This window comes from Nesoenas mayeri, assembly GCF_963082525.1.
Source record: "Nesoenas mayeri genome assembly, chromosome: Z".
Taxonomy (NCBI): domain Eukaryota; kingdom Metazoa; phylum Chordata; class Aves; order Columbiformes; family Columbidae; genus Nesoenas; species Nesoenas mayeri.
In genome coordinates, this window is record NC_137542.1 from 71837305 (window position 1) to 71854681 (window position 17377).

Below are 17377 nucleotides of genomic sequence, written 5' to 3' on the forward strand. Positions count from 1 at the left end.
CACAGGATGTCTCTGGCACTTTTAAAGAGCATCCTTTTTGGAAAGCCAGTTTATTGTTTGGTGTTTATTTGAATAAAAAGCTCTTCTTCAAAATGTGAGCTGTTTCCTGAGAGGAGGCAGAAGGTGAATAGTATTCTTCATGGGAAAGGGAGTGATTTAGTGCACCAAGTTACCCAAGGAATTTGCTACAATCCACTCCTGCCTCTGCAGAAATGAAAGGATGTGGCCTCATCATAGTCAAGCCCATAAAGTACATCGACAGAGCAAGTTCTAAACAGTGCTACCAGTCATATTGACCACTGGAAGCTTTTCCTTACTAGAAAGTCCAGTGTTTGTCACTCCAAGATTTACATGGGATTGATTAATGAATGGCAAAGAATTAATTATTTAAGGACAAAGTTGGTTGTTGCATCTTTCAGTTCTGTATTTATCCCCCTTGCTGTTTGACTAAGGTAATAATCTGTGCTGTCCCTGTCTTTTGTGTTAGCTGTAAAGAAGCCGTGTTGGAATTAAAGTCATTTGTCTTTTTCACAGATATGTCCTCACTATAAATTCACACAGCAATTTGTGTTAATCGTAATCTTCAGAAATATTCTTAAAAAACTACAGGTTACAACTTCCCATAACCCCCCTAAGAATTCCAAAAGGGAAACTGAACATCTAGCACACGAAAGGGAAAATGAACCAATGAGCAAAAGGCCTGTGGATGGTCCTGAGACAAGTTTAGCATGTGTTGTTCTTGTGTTAGGAAAGCTTTCCGGTTAGAAGGGAAAATCTTCATAGAGTACTATTTGCAATTTTAATACTGTGGAGCAGAATCAGGTGAAAGAACTTTCTGTCAGGGTTCGGTGACCTTAAAACAGGTGCAAATATGCAGAGTGTAAAGATGAAAGTCCCCAAATGAATAAAAGACTGTAAGAGTCTTTACAAGCACCTTTCTGCTGAGGGATTAAGGAGATGTTTCTGGAATAAAGTCTCTGAATTTGAAATTAGCTCTTCTTTCTGATACACTCAGCTAAAATCTCATGCAGACTTGAACCCTTTGAATTTTGGACAATGGTTTTATATTTTGGTTATATTTTAGTTATATTGCAGTACCTTTAATTCAGCAGGAACAAAGAGATTTTAACTATAAATAACAAGTGGGGGAAAAAAAAAAAACAGCAACCAAATTTTTCTGTCAAAGTGATTTAAAAATCCTTAATATTGCTTATTTCATTTCTGTATCTGTGATGCTCCATAAGTTGTAATGTGCATCTTTATTTTTCTATTAAAAGAGTCTATTATATAGATTATAATGCCATTCTCATCTCCATTGTATGCAAAGAAACTGTTTCTCATTTTGCAGCAACTACATCTGTTCCTCTACCCCATAAAAGCACAATCTACTGATATTCAGTAGCTCAAAATGTCTATTGAATACTTCTATTTATTGCATTATCCTTTTTTGTATTTTTTATTAAAAAAAAAAAAAGGAAAAGACAAAAAAAAAATACAAAGAAAAAAATACTGTTAACATAGGGATTGAAGTATTTTGCCTACTTCCCAAGAGGAGACTCATGAATAGTAATGGTCTGTCCCTACACCGCCTCCCATGGCTGATTTAAGAGAACTATGGTAGTACTCAGCTGTGTCACGAACTCAGTTCTTCTCTGTATCATGGCAAGTAAAACTGGTTTTGATATAATGCTGACTTTTTGAAGGTTAATTTTCCTTGGATATTTGTGGTTATCTATCTGAGACTATTGTTGGAAAATCAAGATCAAGTTCTTCCATACAGGGTAACGTTAACTATCCCTCATCCCATACAGGATTAGAAAGAAAAATTCAAAGTTAAAAGATGTAACCACATTTATATAATCATATTACATGGTAAAACTGCTGTATCTTTACATGAAATTTTGTCAAAAGTAAAATCTATGAAATCAATAAACAAGTCGTGAGCCATGAAGGAGATATGCACTGAACATTCCTTCATTTCTGGTGCTTGAGGACTTAAAAAGTAACAAAAAAGTAACAAATTTGTGGTGGAAATTGTATTTATTTGGCCAATTATCTGTGTGTTTGAATTGTCTTGATCTTTAGAACTCTCAGTGATATGACACCTGAAATCTCTTAAATCTTAGCTCCAATTCTGTTTCACTCTTGAGAGGTCTAAAGTTGTGGGAAATAGAGCCCCTAAATATGCACATATCCAGGCTCCTCTTCACTAAAGAGAAATTATTCTCATATCTCAAAGTGACAGCCATCTCTAGAAATCACAGTGACCTATTCATTAAAAACCTGAGTCCTATGTGTGTGCTAGAATTCATTAAGCAGTGTTATTCTCTGAGCAAATGCTATAGACCTCCATGATTTGACATTCATAAATATTTTTGTCGGGTAATTACTGGGTAAAATTTCAGTGTATTGGAAAAGAAATATTAAAATAAAGTCAGTGCTATTGTATTGTTTATTTACTCAAGAAGATGTGACTTCTGTCACTCAAGTTTAGAGCCCTGCTTCTTTTGCATGAAGAATGTGATAAGGTCTCCGCATCAAAAATATCATCTTGGTCAAGGTCATTGAATTCCATTGAATCAGAGCTGGGGCCATACTATGTGGAGACGTTTATTGCATGAATGACGCTGTCATTCTGGCAAGTGACGGAAATAGAGTGCAGAGCAGGTGCTGAGCAGAATTGTCATATTTCCACAACAAGGCTGGAAAGCTTTGTGATTTATAGATGTTCAATAGACAACCATGATGCCTCACAAGTGAATATACAAGTTGCAAATCTGTAAAGAACTACAGTGGGAATTTGCTAATCTCTGCTAATCTAGCTCATTCTCTACAAGTTCTTGTGCTTTGTATAAACAAATTTTGACATCATGCTCTGTAAAAATACACACACAGCAGCTTGCTAGGGCTAGTCAGCAAGGACAATAACACATTTTACTAAATCGGTAAAACCTATCATTGTTCATAATGTCACAATGTTGAAAACTGGAAAAGCAGAACTAATAAGGCCTTTCTAGAACAATTTTTGATGTCCCTTGAAAAACAAATATGTGGTTTTACTTAATACGTTAAATCAAAGTAATCCAACTAAGACGAACAGATAATTTCTCCACATTGAAGAGAGAATAAACTTCATAATTTCTAATTTAGTTGGGATCAGAGCTTTTTTCTTTCTTTTTTAGCCCACACCAGCTACCACATTTTGTTTGCATTTTAAAAGAAGATATGATCACTGTCTTTCACCATGAATAAAAGCATGAAAAGGTCTGAAAAAATTTAAAAGTAACCTGATGTATCACAGAATCACAGTATGTTTGGGATTGGAAGGGACCTCAAAAGATCATCTAGTCCAATCCCCCTGCTGGAGCAGCAACGCCTAGGTGAGGTTGCACAGGAGCATGTCCAGGTGGGTTTTGAATGTCTCCAGCGAAGGAGACTCCACAACCCCCCTGGGCAGCCTGTTCCAGTGTCTGTCACCCTCACTGAGAAGAAGTTTTTTCTCAAATTCAAGTGGAACCTCTTGTGTTTCAGCTTGATCCCATTACCCCTTGTCCTATCATTGTTTGCCACTGAGAAGAGCCTGGCTCCATCCTCGTGGCACTCACCCTTTATATATTTATAAACATTAATAAGGTCACCCCTCAGCCTCCTCTTCTCCAAACTAAAGAGACCCAGCTCCCTCAGCCTTTCTTCATAAGGGAGGTGCTCCACTTCCTTCATCATCTTTGTTGCCCTATGCCTGACCCTCTCCAGCAGTTCCCTGTCCTTCTTGAACTGAGGGGCCCAGAACTGGACACAATAGTCTAGATGGGGTCTCACCAGGGCAGAGTAGAGGGGAAGGAGAACCTCTCTCGATCTACTAACTATCCCCCTTGTAATACATCCGAGGATGCCATTGGCCTTCCTGGCCACAAGGGCACAGTGCTGGCTCATGGTCATCCTGTTGTCCACCAGGACCCCCAGGTCCCTTTCCCCTACACTGCTCTCTAATACGTAATTTCCCAACCTATATTGGAACCTGGGGTTGTTCCTGCCCAGATGCAGGACTCTACACTTTCCCTTGTTAAATTTCATCAGGTTATTCCCTGCCCAACTCTCCAGCCTGTCCAGACCCTGCTGGATGGCAGCACAGCCTTCTGGCGTGTCAGCCACTCCTCCCAGCTTAGTGTCATCAGCAAACTTGCTGATAGTACACTCAATTCCCTCGTCCAAACCATTAATGAATATATTGCATAATATTGGCCCCAGTACTGACCCCTGAGGCACTCCACTAGATACTGGCCTCCAACTAGACACCACACCATTGACTACCACTCTCTGGCTTCTCTCCTTAAGCCAGTTTGCAACCCCCCTCACTACTCTATTGCCTAGACCACACCTCCTCAACTTAGCTGTGAGGATGCTGTGGGAGACTGTGTCAAAGGCTTTACTGAAGTCAAGGTAGACCACATCCACCGCTCTGCCATCATCCATCCACCCTGTTACATTCTCATAAAAGGCTATGAGGTTGGTCAAGCGTGACTTACTGCTTAAAAGGTGTTATCCTTTTTCAGTCACAAATGTCTATTCAGAGAGAAAGACCCACTGATAAATGTGACTTTTAAGTGAGAAATTTCCTAAAATGTGATTAGGCCTAGATGTCCATTTTAACATGACAGATTATAGAATGTTACAACAAAGTGTACCCTGGAGATTATAGGAGATTTATCAACACATTTAGAAGTTAATTCCTTGGAAATCAGGCCCAGAATCACTGCAATCCTTGAATCTTCAAATTTCTGCCACTGTAAAAAAAGTCACCTGAAATATTTCCAGAAAATCTGCCAAACAAACCCCACTACTTCACAGGTTTTCATCAGTAAAATCCATCCATTAGCAGGTAAGGATAACTTTCTGGTCTCTGGGTAGACCCAATGCTATAACTTGTAGATGCAGCATTACTTAGCAAAACCAGAAGAATCTCATATGAGAAGATTCCATAAATTTTCCAGTTTATTTGCACTGTGAGATTGAGAACTTCTTGATCAGATCTCTTCTGTGAGAGGAAGAAAAAAGAAAGGCAAAACAGATAGAAAGTGGTACTGTCTGGTTCATGTTCTTTCACAGTGGAGCCCAACCCAGCTCATTTGTCTGATTAGCTCAGATCCTGCCTCATGGAAACTCTTAGTGTCTCATTAATCCAGGGTACCTAAAGCTCCATAAATGTCAAATGATGAGAAAAATATGCCTTTGAAAACCACCACAAGCTTTTGGTCTACCTATTGTAGCTTCTCCCTATCTACACTGACTAGGTAAGAGATGGCTTTCATTCACAGCATGATTCATTCAGTGCACATTAAGTATTAACCTTTTTTATCAGAGGCATTTCTTTAAAGATCTACCACAATTTTCAGTTACCATTCTCTGCCGCATATGGGTGATACTAACTCAGCTGCTTTCAGGCCAGGCAGTATCTGCTTCTCCAGATTCTTCAGGAAAAGTGTCATGATTCAGAAGACTTTTAGGGTAGGTCTGAAATTTCACCCTCACTGAGGAATTCATTACTTGCTGCTGCCTGCACACCGTATGTTGTATTGAAGTTTTTTAGAATGTGCATTTCTGAGAATGTATAAATATCTGGATCTAGCACCTAAAGAACTTGAAGGTTCATTAGAGAAGCATCCATGGATTAGCAAACCTACAGGCTTGGTAGTTAAGAAAACTGACAGTCTGGATTGCTGTTTAGGATTTAGCTGACATCTCAGTTAAAGAAGGTGATGAGAAAAGGAGATAGCATCCTTTGGGAATGAAACAGTCTTTACATAAGGCACAATTCCTTACATATGGATTTGGATGTCATAGCCATAGTTAATAAGTTCACAAACACCAGGTTTACATGCCAATTACACAGTCTGTGTGTTATCCTTATGGGTTTGTTTGCATTCAAAACTCTGAATGAAGAAACTTTTAAATGCAAATGTGTTGCCATCCTGTTCTGAAATTTGGCCTTAAATGTAGGGAGCCAAATCTCCAGAGGGATTAGATTTTTTTGACTTTTGAAAAAAATGTTTCTTATATTTACTTTATCTAAATTTCTTCTGATAGCTGATTTTTCTGCTACTCTTTGAGTAAAATTCAGAGCTTACAAAATTAACGGTGTTTGTTGATTTCTGTCTAAAACATCTATGTTCCTACAGAGTAAGACATGTTTTATTACACAGATGAACAAGTTATACATTTGACTCTCAAACAGAAAACTGTCTCAATAATATACCTTTGAAGTGTGCATCAGTTTGGTCACAAAATATTCTGATAATGCTTTCATAATACTTTCATGGCTGTGATTTATCTCTTCTTCCCTGCCCCCCCACCCCCCATCTCTTTTACAGCGTATTGTCAGATTTATTTGCTGTAGTATTAAGTTTCAAAGCCTAACCATTTCTAACCCAGCACTTCTAATGTGATTCAGTTCTTCGACTCAAAAGTCTTGTTCTCAGATATTAAATCAAAATGTGCTTTCTGACTCAACATTTTTCTGTGGAATGATGATTGAATTCATGATTTAGAAAGGCATCTGTGTAAATAGATCTTTACTAATAACTGCAAAAGATAATCTTGTCATGATCTTTTTTTTTTATAAAAGACCAAAAAAAAAAAAAAAAATCTTTAAAAATCTGTTTTGAAAGAGCCATTCTTGATATAAATACCCTCCCACACTCCATCTCCCCACACATGTACACAGAAATCTGTTTATTTACATCTTCATTAAATGTCTTTACATATCACACTATATACCTTACATGTAAAATTAATTTACACTATTTTTAAGTCTCCTCTGTATTCCAGCAACGATGTAAAGAAATAAGCCCTAGAGGGTCTTACTATAAATGAAAGCTTATAGTTAGAGTGTTATTAATTAAATCACTCTTCAAACAAGTTATATTTGGAGTTACTTATGTTATGCATACATGAATAGACACAGCGGTAAAATCCACGCCAGTTCCTACATACTGCATTAATTTCTCATACATTATAAACAGAAGAAGACATTGCTAGGTATTTCTGGCTTTGCCTTTTTCCCATTCCCTTTCTTGCAATTCCTTCTCAAAACCCCTAATCTGACGTTATTTTCTCATTATGATTTCTGTATCCTGTGAGTCATTCTGCAGTATCCATATATTGAAGAACTGCCAGAAAAGACAAGGAACTGGGCATCTCTTCCAGTCCTGTGGTCCTGTGTGTCTATAAAAAGTGTCTCTGTGATGGATATTATGGCTTTCATGTTCTATTTTGCAACTGCCACTCTTTGTGGTGTTTGTCACTCCACTTTTGTCCATTTTTTTCTTGACCTAAAAAGTGGTTACTGCTTTGCCTACTTGCATGAGAATTAGAGACTGACTGTGAAAGTGAATGTGTCTTTGCAAATATAGAGCCAGTATCAATGGGAAGGAACTAAAAGGATAATGACTCAAGAGACTTAAGATTCAGAAGACATGAGACTTGGATCTCATGGGAATTAAAATTGTTTCTAGTTTACTTTTAAGTTCAAAAGAAGAAAAATGAAAATCATGTGAAAATTATCTTAAAAGTGTGTGCCATATGCTACATGATTTTGAAGAGTGTTTCTCTGTTTGAAAGATACCTGCAGAATAATTTCTCTGCAGACTCACTAGCTGCATTTAAAGAGTTTGGGGATTACCCAGCTGCATGGTCAAAGGATTACATCTGAGAAAAGGCCTTAGCAGATTTACTTCACACTGCCTCTGAAGCTGGTATGAATCTAGGTCTTAGACTTAAAAAATTAGGTACTCCAACACTGGAAACTACTTCTGGGAAAAGATGAATGCCAGTAACATGCATATAGGTTTTAAGAAGTGCATTTATCATTTTTCTTTTTAGATTTCCACTTTACAAAGATATTTGACTTAAGGATATCTGCCCTGCTTCAATACTACCACCAATTTACCAGGAGACATTGCTACTTCTCAAAATGTTGATTTGGTTCTGGGTTGAGGTGCCTCAGGCTTTCATCAGAATACTGAAAGACATTCCAGATGTGGGGTTTTTGTTTTTTTTTTTTGTTTTTTCGTCCCCACTTCACACCCCTTGCTAGAACTTACTATCTGTGTGAATAATATCTCCAGCAAAAATGTAAGGAAAGTTTCACACTCCAACATCAGGTCAGAAAATGAGAGGAAGCAAACCAAACTGTAACAGTGATAAACACTAACTATAAAATATAAACAAAGGAACAAGCCATAAGCAGAGAGCAAGGAGGAGGGAAACAATAGAGTGGGGAAGAAATGTGATACATTTTAAAACTTAATTTAATAAATTGTGCTAAAGATGCTGAAAAATGCATTTAGCTCTCAACCTCCAGGACTGTACATTGTGAACTAGCATCTAGCCATAATGGGCTTTCTGCTCCAGCAGCTGCAATAATTATTTTCCTTGATTTGCCTTGGTCATTTTACATAACGATTTCTGTGTGTGTAGATATGTGTGTATGTGTGCATTTCCTTTGGTTCCATTTTCTTTTTTTTTTTTTTCTATCAATCAAAAAAGAAAACAAAAGAAAACATACCATGAAGGAAATCTAGATATCACTAAAGACATATCTTGATCACTGCTTTTGTTAATATTGCTTACAAGGAAGTATAGCCTCCTGGTCAGTGGTCATCAAAGACCCTTTCTCTACCTAGTTTACAGAGAATACGTCTTGTCTTAGTGCCACTCAGTTCAAGACCTTAGTCCTGCTTGTCCCCTATCAATCAGTGTATAATGCTTCACCTTTTACCACAGGTAGCCTACCTGCTGTCACAACACTCACTTTGCAAGGTTGAAACAAGGCTTCAGGGTCCTTAGCAGTGCTCAGCAGACTGCAGCCTTAGATTTGTATACTTGGGACTTTAAAGGTGTGTTGAGTCAAGCACTTAAAAACATCAGCTCCCTTGGTTTGCTTGAGAACTGGGTTACACTGCTAGTTGGGAAGTGAATCTCAGTTTTCCTTCCTCTCTGTTCAGAATATCAATAAGACTTTTTTTTCTCCATTTAAATGCTGATGGTGTTCCACGAATCTCGGATTTCTTACATTCTCCAATGAAACACTCTAACACACATGGTCTTGAGAATGTGCGAGTGTATATGTGTAAAAAAAAAAAAAACCCTAAACAACACAAAACCACAACCTAACAACAATACTGATCTGGATCACACTGTGATGTGTGCTTATATGTTTTTTGATCTATATTTTCTTTTATTAACCATCCCCTTGCCCTGTATCTGAGAGTGTTAGCTACTGTTTCTCAATTACACCCACTGGTAAAACCTGCCCTGCAGGGTTTCTCACAGCAGTTGCCCTTCCAGCATCAGCTCAGCAGATGAAAAGCAGATGGAAAATTCCAGGGGTTCAGGTTTGAATGTTTCAATGATAAGTTAGCATAACATGGGCTGGTGAGAGCTGTGTTTTAAGTCTGCTATGCAGAATGAGACAGCTGCATTCTAGTGGAGCTGTTTGCACGGGAGACTTAGCACTGAAAAGTAGGAAGAACAAATAAAAGAATTCAAAGATTTCACATTCGAAGAGAGAGTAGAAATAAAAGAAGAACAAGCAAGTGCTGTGAAAGTGAGCAGCAGAGACAGTTCACCCAGCCTAGGGCCATTTTAGATCATATTTGCCTCTGTGGAGAGACTACGCCAATCCAGACACACTCTTTAGCTGAGGCACTTAGGTTCGGCTTCTTCAGGCTACTTCTCCGTGCAACAAATGAAGATACAACCCATTTAAGAATCATCCTGAATTATCTGAAATTTCTTCTCGCTTGTACCATCCTCCTTCTTCACTGACTGCAACGAAAGTCCACATCAATGAGATTTCAGAATTAGATGCCTCTGTTAAAAGCCTTGAAAAGGTGAATGCTTGCAATTACAGCCAATAGTCAAAGCAAATCAAAAGAGACCCTGGACAGTGGGTGGGAGTTATCTGAGTATGAAACCAGTATCAGAGAAGGCATAAAGGTTTAGTTAAGGCTCCTTCCTTCCCATATTGAAGTCAACTTTGGATCATCCGTTACCTCCAAAATGGAGACCAAAGATAATTTTTATCCAAACTGAAGACTGGTGTTTATGAAGCCCTCAATTTACCTCCCATATATATTCATAATTCATACTCATTTATGTATTTAATTCATTGCTTATTGGGATACTCTCATCAGATGCACATCTTGCTTTCGGAACAGCTCCCAGAGGAGAGGCAGTCATACAGTATTACCACAGCCCTCTTCATTACAACGTAAACAATATCCTGCAGTATAACTCAATCTAAGCTAGCAGGCAGCTGCACTGAACAGTAACCCTATCAATTAATTTTAATAATAATACTTAGCACTTACAAAGTATATTTCAACTTCAAAGTGCTTTTCAAATAGAGAGGGTCAAATTGGGGCTGCCCTGTTGTGGCTGTATTTGACAGAAAAAGGATACTGAGAAATACTGTGTTGCAGAGACAGTTCTGTACTTCCCTTGCCTTTCCTTTTCTCCATCCAGACTTACAGAAATTTCATTCTTGCTTTTCTCCTTCATTGGATAACATGCATCCATTTAAAGAAAACACCGCTATGCATTTTTCAAGGGAGCTACAGTCAAAAGCTGACATGAGTTACTTTGTGTATCTGGACAACATGTAAGTTAGAGTTAAACTCTCCCCTTTTAAGTTGTTTTTTGTTTTTGTTGTTTTGGTTTGGTTTGGCTTTTTTCTGGCTGAAGATCAGAAAAATGTCACCATGCAAACAGGAAAAGTTCTTAGTAGTCTGGTGCTGGAGTGAGGTGCTATTTGAAAATCATCACTTCTGTTTACTTTCATTCCTAGTTTCTGATTCTGTTTTCCACATAAAGATGCCTGTACACTGTATCACACATTTGTGGATTTAAGTGGAACAAGTTTGTTTCCTTTCCATTGTTTTATTTTTCCTGCCCCATTTCATGGCCAATTAACTTAAAATTATCTAGCTAAAAAAGGGTACTGATGTTAGAAACTGCTTCTATTTCCTTTGATATATGGTTTCCACAACTGGTCTATCTGCACCTACTGGGCAAAAACGTGTTGTAGGGAGAATGGAGCATTTCTAATGTGATGCTTCCTAATGTCATGTTCATTAATGCTCTGATTTTGCTATTATTATGTAACATGATGCATAATGAATACACATATTAATAGCAAAAATACTGACTACAAACAAGATGATACTATAGGGGATTATTTAATATAGGATGAAAAATCTCGTCCACATATCTAATGACAAATTAACTTTCTCTCTCACACGTTATTCTAGGGCTATCTCAGCTCTTTACACTACTGTTCAACAAGTGCCAGTTGGAGTTTCACTCATCTTTATTTCAAGTACAGACACAAGTTGACTTTCAACACAAAACTCTGTAAGAGAGCAACATGCAACAGTTCATTTGTTTTTGCCCAATGTAAAACATTAGCTTTGGCTTAAAAACAGTAAAACCCCCATTTTGTAAAAAGTATTTTGCTGCTATACTTCTAGTCTCTTTCTCTCCTGCTCTCTTTTTTTCTTGCCTTTAAGATTTAATTTTTTTATTGTTTTATGACTATAAAACTCATAAAGAAAAATATACTATAGATCAGCTGCAATCATTTTGTCATTGCTGAAGGATACTATTATCTAAAAAGCATTTATGGAGAAGAATATACGATCCATAAATTCATAAAATTTGTTCAAATTGGTTTAATGTTCTGAACAATATATCACACTTAGCTTTTTATCTGTTCATCACATGTTTCTTGAAAACAGGACACATAAATCTTTGTATTTATTCATATCCACTGTTTAGTTTGTATATTTTAAATATATTCTGATAAGATAATTTAACTCATTGTATCATTTTGGAGTACTAAATAATGAGGATTTTTATTATATCTTTATCTTATGGGCCCGCTTTTGATCATTTAAAATCTAACAAGAATTCTAAAAGGATGCCTTTATAGAGCACTGAAGCTGTCAAATAGTTTTTGTATTCATGTTCTCTCTGGGAAAATGCTATATTATGGCAGTGATTATTTATCTGTATAGCTCTAATTCTGGAACATCATCTAAATTTAAAACCTTAAATCCATTGTAAAAGATCTATAGTAAGATATGTTTTTCAAAACTGTTGTATTTCCCAAATTTGCAGTGGTATGGAAAAAATTCTGACATTTAAAAAGAAAATATATACAAATAATTTGTTTGTGAGGTTTTTACATTCTTGGGTTTTCTCTTTAAGTTCTTTCTGTTCTGATTTTTACAGATGTTTCTTCACATAATTTTGAGGACTGCAGTGTGACTCTTGTCTCTAAATATTGATAAAGCAGAGGAGATTATTACCAGTGTGGTCACACAGTTATACGTAAAGAAAATACCTTTACAGGTACTTCTAAAGATACTTCTACTTGTACAAATATTTCACAGTGGTGCTGTGTCTTTATGTGGGTTATTATGTTGCTTACCCATGATTTTTAATGACATTTATTTTTAATTGGAATTTGATTACTATAATTACAACAGTGTATCAGGACTGATAAAAGTTTAATCAGAACAAAACTTCCTTGGGTCACACAAAGAAATAAGATAGGATCCACACATTTCTGGTGACAAAATATTCAGGATAAAGTGAAAATGGTACGAGACCTATACCCCACTCCTTTCCTTAACATTTGCTATTAGGTAATTATGTATCTCCTGCTTAAACCTTTATTTTGCATCAGTTAAAGCTACTCATTAATTTGAAAGGGAAAATAGGGCATTTGGTGCAGGACTGGGTGTTTTACAGAATGATGAGGAGCATAATTTTTGATGTTACAGTCTGGATTTAATACAGAGTGATTTTCCTGAATGAGGTTTCCTGAATGCTTTAACACAACATGATGCTCTTCAGTCTTGGGTCACTGTTACTCCATACTTCGGGTTTCCCATATTTTTTATTGACATGTTTATGTTTACACATCATGTAGAGTGTTTGGGAAAATATTTTGTATCTCTGTATAATATAACACAGAAGATAATAAACTGAAAAGACCTCTCATCATTATTCCAAGTAATCTGAGGCAATTTCCATTACCTTGGTCCTTTGGGTTTTTTGCGAATGAGGAATGTAGTGTTAGAGACTATGACTTCACTGTTTTGGGGTAACCTGTTCTTTTCTCTATGCCCTAACATTAATAAGCTACAGAATGGCAAAATTTCTTAAAAGTTGTGACTGTAACAACCAAGTAGTTATACTCAACCCAAATATCTCAAGAACAAGAGTAAAAGTGTAAATGAAAAATTGCGAGAAAATAAAAATTCAAATTTCTAGTAAGCATTTCTACACTTCAAACTGCTTCACAATACTTCAGAAAGCTTAGTTTTTCAGAGCAGGACAGTAAAAACACAGTTTGTTAAATGCTCACTTTAATTCATTCCACCATCCCATGCTCCTGTCATATGCAGTTCAAATTTGCTCAAAAGTTACTTGCTTTCAAAATAAGTCATCTCCCTTTCAGGATCGGAAGTGTGCTCACCCCACCCCATCCCCCTTGGAGGCTATATGGCCATTGCATTTAATTTAATTTTATTTAATTTAGGAAAAATCTGAATTGAATCTTGTTGTACTCTAACCCTGGGAGAACAAGTTTCACAAATGAAGTACGTTAGACAAAAAGAGAGAGCACACAAAAGCTTGGGAGCCACGCATCCTTCCAGACATTAATTTGCACATATCCTCTCCTGCTCAGTCAGCACTGGAAACAGCACTTATTTATCCTCAAACTAATTGTTCCTCATTAAACATCAGAGCAATCTCATGCATTTTGACAGGCTGCTTTTGAAGACACCCACATAGATTTTTCACTTTCTTTTTCCCTTCCTTTTTCCTCTTGAAAAATACTAAATAAAAATTTATTTCATAATAATGCTGTAGGCTCTAATAGCTAGGGTAGAGAGGATTTGGAAGTGATTGGTGAGTAGGCAGGAGGGGCAGGTAAGGTGTGACATTGAATCTTGAGACTGGATTTGGCTACATGAGTTGCTGAATTTTGTTGTAAACCATATTGAAAATTTTCAGACTCAAAGTAACCCAGAGGTGCAATTTTTTGTTTGTTTGACAAGGTCTGGAGTTAATAACCTAACTTTTTTACTGGTTAATCCAGTTATTCTGGCTTGCCAACTTGAATTAACATGGGTCACCAGATGCCAAAACTCTATATAATTTCAGCTGACCTGGGTAAAAAGCTCCCTTGTTAACTTACATTTTAAACCTGTTCCTCAAGGGTGAACTTACTCCACTAGCAGAAGATGTTGCAAAACAGAATAAGTACTATACTTTTCTCAATGAAAAGTAAATGAGGTGGAGGAACTCTGTCACCAGGTCACAATCCACCAGGTCGACCATCAACTACAGGAAGTTTAACAAGTTTAAGTATCAGATTTTGCAAGTGGGACATGGCAACCCTGGCTGTACATACAGACTAGGGGACCAGATGCTGGAAAGCAGCTCTGCAGAGAAGGATCTAGGGGTTCTGGTAGATGACAAGTTGAACATGAGCCAACAGTGTGCCCTGGTAGCCAAGAGGGGAACCATGTCCTGGGTTCATCCAGCACAGCATTGCCAGCCGGGCAAGGGAGGTGATTGTCCCACTCTGCTCTGCACTGGTGCAGCCTCACCTGGAGCACTGTGTGCAGTTCTGGGCACCATCAAATGAAAAATATATTAGGCTACTGCAGAGTGTCCAGAAGAGGGCTACGAAGCTCGTGAAGGGTTTGCAGAGGAAGCCGTATGAGGAGAAGCTGAAGTCTCTTGCTTTGTTCAGCCTGGAGAAGAAAACTGAGGGGAGACCTCATCATAGCTTACAGCTTCCTCACAAGGGGAGGAGGGGTGGGAGCCCAACTCTTCTCTTTAGTGATTAATGAAGAATCCAAAGGGATGGCAGGAAGATGGGCCAGGGGAGGTTTAGGTTGGACATTAGGAGGAGGCTCTTCACCCAGAGAGTGCTGGACACTGGAACAGGCTCCCCAGGGAGGTGTCACAGCCCCAAGCCTGAGAGTGTTCAAGAAGAGACTGCACAACACCCTCAGACACACGGTGTGAACTGTGGGGTTGTCCTGTGCAGGGACAGGAGTTGGACTCGATGATCCTTGTGGGTCCATTCCGACTCAGGACATTCTATGATTCTAGCCCTGAATTTGCACTGTTTCTACTTCTTTGTGTTTTTGTCCATGAACAGAATTACACCTTACCTCCAAAAAGCTATAAATGTACATCTATCTATGGAAGTGCATGGCCACCTTACTACGACTACTTTCAGAGACTGAATGCATAAGGTTGAAATTAAGCTATGACGCAGACCAGTTACAGCTAAGAAGGAAAATAAAAACACAAAACCAGGAAAAACTTTTCATTAAGAACTTCTAATCACTGTTTTACCTTTCAGTGTTTTTTTTGCCTAACTTTACCTCACCTCAATTTTGGCATCTAGAACCTGGGGGTATAGCTTAAGTCAGATGTCTAGGTTGTCAATAGAGAGTGATTGTAGACCCATACTTTTAATTTCTTCTTTTTCTTCTTTCTTCAGAAAAAAATACTGTGTCAAGAAAAAAAAAAAAAAAAAAAGAAAAAGAAAAAAGAAAGTGAAAAAAATAAAACCATGTCGTTTCAGGTTTCATTGTCTCATGTGTCATCTTGTTAACGGGTTGTGTTTGGCTAGGACTTCCTTGTCAACTTGCCATTCAGTGTGAAGTGACAACTGCAGCCAGACAGGGTGTGAGTTCTGAAAGGATGTGCCCATCAATAAAACTGGGAAGGGGGAAGAAGGTTCACAAAATAGAGTTATAGTATTTTATACCCTAAAGTAAATAATAAAACTTAAATTATGTTTACATTTCAAAACAATTTAAATATTTTAAAGATGTTTTGTTGTTGCTGTTTCTTTTTTATTTGATTTTTAAAAGTTAAATAAAGCTATATGCATCTAAAGTGGCATAACCTGGCTCTTTGAAAGACCCTTCCTTTTGTATATGGCACTTACCTGTTTAAGTATGGATAACACATCTTGAATTTCAATTAGACCTGCAGAGGTAGCTCCCCATTCTGTGCTCGCAATGAGCTTTCTGGTATAGAAAGAGATCTTCTTCACTCTGAAATAAATAAACCGAATTCATTTAAAAATGAGACTCAAAATTATAATTAATTTTATTGATATTTCTCATTTCAAAAACAACAATGTCCTTCTGTTCTTACATTAATGATCCACTTTTTTACCAGCCCTTCAAAATTTCATAATATTACAGATCAGAAGGCAGCATTATCAGACCAAGCATCATCTATATCTTAAATTTTGCAAAACTAGTAGGTGTTGTACACTGATTCCAATTATTTGTGCTTTGTAAAACATTTGGCTAGAAAGGAATTTGTCACTGAGCTAGAAATTCCAGAAGACAGAACTCACTGATACTCTTGAACCTTAGCTTTCCTGATAGGCTAGTTCTCAAAAAAAACAAAACCAAATCCGAAACAAAACCAAACACAAACAAACAAACAAAAAAACCACAAAACCACAAAAACAAACAAACAAACAAACAAACAAAAACCAAAAAACAAAACCACACACACACAAAACCCCAAACATTACATGATCCTGCTCCTTGGTTCGTACACTTTCCTGAACATATGAGAAACGTGGTCTACGGCATAACTAAGCATTTTGTGTGAGTATTAACGTAAATAACATACCGATGAGAGACAGTGTGTGATTAGGATCTGCTTCTTCTGCTGCCACTTTTTTCATCTACTAGTCATGCTGTCCCCTGACAAAACAGGTGGCTGCAAATGTTGATTGCATATAATTTTGCTCTTAGTCTTATAAATTTGGAGTGCCACTAATATAAACCTTTAATGACAAAGAAAAATATTTCACACCCATGCCACCCACCAAAAAAAAACCACCAAAAACCAACAAACAACCCCCCAAAAAAATTTTAAAAAAACCCACACTCACCCAGAAAAACAAACAAACAAAACCAAACAAACCAACAACCCAATAATTCTTACTAACATAAGCAGGTCTATTAGTGTTTTCCAAAAGCCAGTTAGGTATAACTGGCAGCTACTGGTGTTAGACTATTCTGGTATTTTCATAAATACACAGAATCTGCTAACCTGTTATGGATGTCACACAGTAAGTTTTGCCTGACACATGCTGAGCTGCCAAAGCATACGTTCAAAAAGTTACTCAATATAGAAGTATAAAGCATATGGAGTATATTTATATACCCTCCACTATGTACTGAAGGGAAAGGTGTGCCATAAAAGACCTCATAACCACACAGTAGAGTGTGTCACCTGCTTCTGCACTCTATAT